A 7,532-nucleotide genomic window follows, 5' to 3' on the forward strand; every position below is an offset into this window, starting at 1 on the left:
AAGACAAGCCCAAATGTTGAGTACGTCGGGAAATCCACGAATTCGGGTCTTCCTCCACACTTTGAGCACCAACAGCGACATTTTCAGCTGAACGAATGTTGCGATGATGCACAGGCCTTACAATATCAGTAACCGATCTGGTCTCTTCCAATTTTTCCACTGTGTTTGAAATTGTTTGCTCTGTGGGTACATTATGTCGACCGTATCTGCTCGTAAAGCCCTAAACGTTGAGACAGCAAAATCACCATTTTTGTAGCAACATTTAATAATTTTTACGCGTTCTTCTACAGTTAAACGATCCATATTCCAAAAAGGCAAACCTTCAACTAAAACAAAACGCTTCCTACCCTTTTTCTTACTTTTACTTTCCCAACCTCGAATTGGATAACCCGTTATATTAGCCATTGTTAATTGAGCCAACGATCTGCTTCACTTTAGAGCCAAGCAAGAAAATTGGATAAAATAAGTCTTCAAATCGCGCAACAAAAGGCCACTTAGTTGGTACACAGGGCGCAAAATTCTACGGATAGGTTTTGCTCCAGAACGCTCCAATATAGGCGCCCCACTCTGTATAACTTGGAGTATCTATTATGGATATCCACTAGCTTATTAACTGATTAAACCCAAACCGCCCCCATATCATTTTAGCATCGAAAATAAAAATAAACAGCAATAATTGTTAGTTGGTGAAATAAAGCGCAATGGCATTGAAATCCCTACTCATAGTGCTTTGCTTGATCTTCCATGTTATCTCAAAACCGACTGACTCAGAGCTGGAGGATGTACGAGTAGATGGTGCTGGGGTTTCGACTGCATTTCCTAAAGCTGCAGAATCGAGTTCGAAAAAAAGCCGGCTTCTTCATATATTTAACGCCCCATGCAATACAGGCTACATTTGCATTAGGAGCAAATGCGTGAAAATCTTTTCGAACTCATAACGTTGTAAGTACGTTTGTTGTAGGGAAACCGTTAACCAGATCGCTTAATAAACAAGCACTTGATTACTTATCAGGAGACAAATCCATTGTCTTATCAACTAGATTAATCTCCCTATCTGTTCCATTAATTAATTGAGCAGCCGAATTCGTGTTATTGTGTCGAGTATTGCAATCCACAGCTATTCGGCAAAAAATCAACATGAATTTCCAAGTGGTTTTGTTTTTGAGCGTTTCGTTGCTATTTTTGCAACAATCCAGCGCTTCTCCTGTTGGCTCTAAACTTGACCACCGATCAGAAAATCCACAATCTTCAGGCTTTATAGTTGCCAGCATTATTAACGTACCTTGCAAGACTGGTTATGTGATGGTTAACGGAAATTGTGTAAAAGAAGTTAATGGAAAATGGTAAGTTGAATTTTCCAGGTTTGTTCCTTGGTTTTTTGGAAATGCAGTGTTAGTTCCTTGACTGCAAAAGGAGTTTTTCAATTGACCGATTTTCTAGATGTTTCTGTTGGGATTTGTTCTTTGGTGACTCACTTCTGTTCTTATCGTTCGTGATAATCAAAGAAACATTTGGCTTAATTGCTAGACCTAGAACGTTCCTCAAGTTCTCCTATACTGCACGAAATGCTTTTTATTTTTCTGATTAAATCGCTAGGGTTTTTTCCATTAATTTTGATGTAATTCAGCATACTTCTCATTTAACTGAAGTTCCAGTCTCAGAAGAAGATTCAGTCTTCAGAAAGTTTCCTTCTTGTATCCGTGGCACTTAAGATTTTTGTGGCCCAGAAAGTAACATTTTCTCGCGTTAGGTTTTGCTTGAGTTTCAAATGGACCTGCTCCTAAGTCGATCATGAAAATTGTCATTTTAAGTTTTTTATTATGGTCAAAACCTTCTTCAATTTGAATTGTACTTGATTTCTGAGTTTTCTAGCCTTATTTACGGGTTAACCATCCCTGAAAGCATCACTTTCTTATAGACAGTGTTTCCAGAATTTGCAATAAAATTCGTGGTTGAACTATTAAGAAAAAATACTCAGTTAATCAAAAAATTAATGAGTTTCTGCACGAAAATTGCATGATTTTTTGAATTTATTAGAATAGAGCACTTTAAGCAATGTGAATAATTTCTAATATGTTTGACACTAATAGTGGAACGCTTCTTTACACCAAGTCTGTACGAAGTACCCGAAATATTAATGAAACTTCAACATGAAATAGCTGGAAACATTATTTCGACTTCGACTATTTTTTACAATTGGTATTATAAGAAACAATAGGCTTATTACAGCAATAATGTTAAATTAGATTTAATAGATTCAAGCAAGTTATTAAGAAGAAAAATTTTATGTATACGTTAGACCAAAAAGCTAATTGGCTTCGGTATTAAGAAGTGTTCTCAGCTCTGAACTGGTTAGTGTATTATTTTGAGCTCATGCAACTTCAACTATTCCCTTAAAAACTTTTCAAAGTTTTTTTCTACCATTTTCACGTACAATTTTTTTATGAAAACATATGTTACCTTGATTGATACCTGATTAAGCCCTTGAGGTCCTGACTTCCTAACTTTTTCGTTTGCTTCAAATTGCTTCAATATTCACAAACGTTCATTCATTCCAATGGAAACATGATCGTTGTCTGACTTCAATCCAATACGCCTCTGATCATTTTACAAAACGTTTTGTTGAAATAAAGCTGGTAAGTATTCTAGATTGAAAACTGTAGCATTATGACGCTCAAATATTTAGTCGCATTCTGCTTGTTAATCCATCTGAAACTAAAACTAACTAAAGCCGAACTTGAAGAAACAGATAGTGAGACTGATGGTACTTCAACTGTAACTGCTGAAACCGAGTCCACTATTTCTCATGTGCAATTTAATGTGCTTACGGTTTTTAATATCTTTAGTGCTCCTTGTAGAGCCGGGTATATTTCATTGAAGGGCAAGTGCGTTAAAACCTTTGAGGGATAACACAGAAGTAAGTAAGAAATTATTAATAAATAAGAAAGTCAAGGAAAGACGCTTTATTGTTCTGCCGTCTTCAGCTTCTCTTAGTCTACATCAAGAACATTTTCTGGACGGTTTTTTCTGAGAAACAATAGATTTCACCCCATCTTATTACAACAGAATATTAAGTAACGTTGCCTGTTTTTTCATATCGGAACTTGTCGTTCGCTTTTTGAGCTTTTACAAAGTTATCTTTAAACATTGTCAGTTACTTTTTCTGTGATTTCCTCCATTACTTTTTCGAATCAGTGGTATCTTTAAACTTCATTCTATAAAGCAATTTAAACCGGAGGTTTAGAGCGATTCCAACAAGTCACTTCTTGTGAGGTAGAATAATCTCCTATTAAAGAAGATAAATGCAAAAAAGCAGGAACTAGATGCAAAAGAATAAACTCGTGAAATTGTTAAAATTACGACAGACAAACTATTTCAAAATAATGGAAATTTTCAAACATGCCAAAGCAGTCCATGTATATTTTTTCCAATTTAGTTTTGCCAATTTTATCAGAATCTCTCTTTGCTTTAACTATATCAATTAGTTGACTTGTTTTATTTTTCATTCTTGAATCTCTTTTTTCTCTAAGTTTCTTTCTCTATTTTGATGATACACTTTTTCTTTCTTGTTACCGGAGACTTATACAAATGCCTCATATTATATTCTATGTTCAGTTGGCAAATAAAATAGTGAGTTCAAATATATTTAAAGTTCTGACAAAGTCGAATAAAATTTGCAATTGTCTCCTCGTTTTTAAACGTGGGGAATTCGTGAAATTTTTCTATTGCTTTCAATGTTGCTTAACTTGCATTGCCTAAGCGCTCACAAATAGTCATAAATTCCGGTGAAAACATTAGTTTTGTCTGATTTCAATCGAATACGCCCCGCATCGCGGTTTTTTACATCTTTAGGGCTCCTGGTCAAGCAGCATATGTTTTAATCTGCGTACAGTGTGTTAAAATGTATAGGAGGATCACATATAATTAAGCAATAAAGAGCTGTATTCATCTACCCTTAAAGGTTCTTAAAGCAAATGAAGATATTTTTACGGAAGTTTATAACAAGCAGAAGAAAACTGATGTTGATTTCAAACGCAGTTTTATCAGCTCTTAGATCCATCTGTCGTCAAGCAGCGAAATACTCCACTTCAATTCATTAATCCAGTGATAACGTGCCTGTTTATGCTTTATTGAGTGGTATAATTTGTGACGGTTTTACCAGAAGAGGTCACTTAAGTGTTGAAAATAACAGAAATTGATTCTTTATCATCGATCTCAAGGAATAATTCCTTAGTACTTAGAAGAACCTGTATGAAAATCTACAAGAGTACCTAAATACTTTTAAATGTACTGAATAGGGCCAACGTAATGTAAAATATGTCCAAACGGTAGCACTGAAAATATTCTTAATCCAGCCAAGAAGATTATTTTTTTTTTAATTTAGCTAGAAACTTAGAACTAAGAGCGACTTAAAATTTGGGAACCAAACGCAAGTTTTAGCCTGGACCAACCTCGTTTTCCTCCTAAAAATTATAATATTAAATTGCCTGCCCAATAAAATGTAAATCATTGAAACTTCTTTGAATGCCATTTTCCTTGCAAATATGTCCCCTTTAGTAGGATCTACAGCTTGCTGCTTAAATAAGACAATATTTAGAATCACACACAAACACCTCACGCAATACGTTCTGGTACAGTCAACTATTTTTCAAACTTAGATTCATAGAAGATGAACCAGTTAATAGCGCGTTTCAAGGCTTATTTTAAAATTGGCTGCAATTCATGAGAAAACGTTAGTTTCATTGGCTCATCCGGTAGATTTTCCGAATTAATCTCGTCCAAACAAAGTCTTGATTTAATTTAAAAAACACCATCCATCAAATCGAACCTTATCCGACCACCGGACTAATTGACATATTTATTTGTTTCAGAGTCAAAGCGTTAATTTAACCCGATGGCTACACGCTTGAGGTCTCCAACTTTAACCAGATATTAATTTTTTTATCATTACTTTTATATGGTTTATCATATACATGTATTGTAATTTATAATGCTGTTATCCATGTCCCAATAAAACTCATTGATAACTGGTAACAATGTGCTTATCTACCATCATGAATGGAAATGTTTTATAACACTGTTCCTATTGTCTTAGTTGTTTTTTCTCCTCCTTTTTTCAGCTGATTGGTGTTTTAGTTTTTATTGATAAATTACATGACATATGCACATTTTTTGCATGTGATTGGTTGTTGAGTTGCTGAGACTTCTGAAGTGGAAGTAGAGTAAAACCTTACTATTGAGCTGGAAAAGAAAAAGCACATTAAATGATAGGAAAATTAAACATTTTCAATTAATTTCGTTTACTGACATCAAACCGTTCTCGGAAAGTAGAAATACATAATCGGACGTTTTTACTTACGTTACGACTTTTTTAAAACTTTATTTAATTATTTGGCTTGCGATTAAGTCGGAACAATCAAGGAAAGGCTAATAAACTCGCCGATTCTTTGGCTGTCTATAAACGATGTGTCGCTAAACTGGAGTAGGAGTTTCCGAAAAAATAAATTACTTTTTTCTCACAGTGTTTCTTTCTCAGAACTGAAGCACTGAGGTGTTTTACGTTGCAAAAACCTTATAGTCACTAGGTGAACTCACAGAATCTACTTTCTTCATTTGCTTCGATGTATTGCCAGGATATTTTTCTGCCCTCCTCTTTACTTAAATTGGCCCGTTAACAGCCTTGTTTTGTTCAATTTTTACTACCCAGAGTTGATGAGTATTTGTGTTACTCCCATAAATTTCTTTATTGTGTATTTATTACGAGTTCTATTGTTTTCAGTAAGTATATTAACTGAATCAAATTACCATGGGTGTTATTAGATTGTGCAGTGATTGAAATTTTTATTCTTGGACAAGCGCATACTATGACCTTCGCAAGTTTCCTGAAGTTTCTCCTGCTCTTTCAATCAGTCATTCCAATAAGCCTGTCGACCAGTTCAGGCGATTTATCTGTTGCAAAACCGAGATGGTACTATCTTCATTGTACTGACTGTTACCGGCCAGATGCTAAGGGAGAAGCATGTGTGTATATAAAAAATTGCATCAGACGTAAGTAGTACTGTTGAAAATAATATTGCTTCAAATTGTACCCTTTTGCTATTTCAGGTCGCCTGAGAAGTCGTCAGTATTTTGCATACATGGTGGTCTAATATAAGCTACAGAGTACAGAAGTTTGTAGATACGTATTTAGCCGCTGCTAGAGGCAATTAGTTCTCAGTTCCACTGTGCGCTTCTCCATAAACAATTTGCAAAAAAAACCGGACAGAACTTTAATAAAATTTTATTATTATTAACTGGACTGTTATTAAGAGCGTCAGCAGAATATTCCAATGAGGGTAACGGAAAGCGTCTGCAGTGTGAGCATATCTTTGCGTTAGCATTTCTCCACTTACAATGGAGGATAGCATGTCGTACATTCCGATCCGCAAGAGGAAAAAGTAACAAATGAGCGCAAAAACAGTGCGAAAGTTGACACTAAGCAAGAATTATGACGTCAATGAAGGTAGGACGAGGTTTAGCCGACTTATCCAAGATCTGGCAGGATATTTGGGCGACTAGAATGATTCTAGAAAACGGAATGATGTTTTTTGCATGTTTTAAAAAGCAAGTTTTTTTTCTTTCACTCACCCTTTAAATGAGGATTAATTTCATTTATTGTCTGATCTTGAAACTGAATTATTCGCATAAATGCGTTTGATTGAAGTGTTTTAGTTTGCAGTATAAATATGTATTTCATTTTTATATGAAATAACGGATTAAGACCTTTAGGGGTAGAAGTCACATTAAAATTCTATTTCCAGTCAAATATATTAAAAAATATACATATATTGGTTGTTAGCCGAAAACTGATTTTTTCAGGGCACAAAAGTACAGTATGGACTTTGAACTTTAAAACTGAAATCAGGCTTTAAGTTTAATCTTGGAAACCCATTTCAAAATGTTGCCTTCAACTTGCAAACTTAAAACTGTTGACCAAAGGCGCAAATTTGGAACTCAATTGCAATGAGCTTCTACAATAGGGTCTTTTCATTTTTTTTAAATGTTGATATATATGTAGAAACTAGTTATGTCAAACATTACAATTTTTTTGCAAAAAAGTCTCCATAATAATTTTAAAGCGAATTTAAATTCAAATCAGATATTTTCCGCCTAAAACGCCGAATCCGTATCGCCGCCTATCCCGATTGTGACGTAGCAGGTCATATCAACAAAGAGTCTCGTGCTTATTTGTTGTTTTCGCAGCTTTGTTTCATTATTTAAGTTATTAAATCATTATCTTATTTATCATTATTTATTGATTATTATTATTATCTTGCATAATGGAAAATAGTGACATGTATGGATCATAAAACAAGTGGTGTTTTGTGCCAGGTTGCAAGAATACCTCAATAAGTGCTCCAAACAAACTCTTTCTAACCGTTCCTCATGATTATGCACGTACAGTTTTATGGTTCAAAGCAGATAGACGTGAAGTATGAAGACATTTTAGCGAAGAACTCACAGTCTAAAGTTTATTAACACTCAATTATATT

The 7,532-nt window shown here is 34.5% G+C and overlaps 3 long non-coding RNA genes across 3 annotated transcripts in view; 1 reads left to right on the forward strand and 2 right to left on the reverse strand.

The window, feature by feature from the left end:
• The first annotated feature begins 948 nt into the window (after positions 1–948).
• LOC109533911 lies at positions 949–5,034 on the forward strand. Its single transcript, XR_002171574.2, has 2 exons — positions 949–1,343; positions 4,872–5,034. It is a non-coding gene; the product is annotated as an uncharacterized LOC109533911 (long non-coding RNA).
• LOC125504326 lies at positions 1,270–3,402 on the reverse strand. Its single transcript, XR_007281439.1, has 2 exons — positions 2,461–3,402; positions 1,270–1,895 (listed from the first exon to the last, which is right to left on the reverse strand). It is a non-coding gene; the product is annotated as an uncharacterized LOC125504326 (long non-coding RNA).
• Positions 4,933–7,532, reverse strand: part of LOC125504325 — a 21,287-nt gene continuing 18,687 nt past the window's right edge. The window contains exon 2 of the long non-coding RNA XR_007281438.1: positions 4,933–5,241. This is a non-coding gene — a long non-coding RNA (uncharacterized LOC125504325). The remainder of the gene's footprint in view (positions 5,242–7,532) is intronic.

The sequence above is a fragment of the Dendroctonus ponderosae genome, unplaced genomic scaffold, assembly GCF_020466585.1.
Source record: "Dendroctonus ponderosae isolate FM_Combo_2020 unplaced genomic scaffold, Dpon_F_20191213v2 Dpon_F_20191213_1, whole genome shotgun sequence".
In the NCBI taxonomy this organism is placed as follows: Eukaryota; Metazoa; Arthropoda; class Insecta; order Coleoptera; family Curculionidae; genus Dendroctonus; species Dendroctonus ponderosae.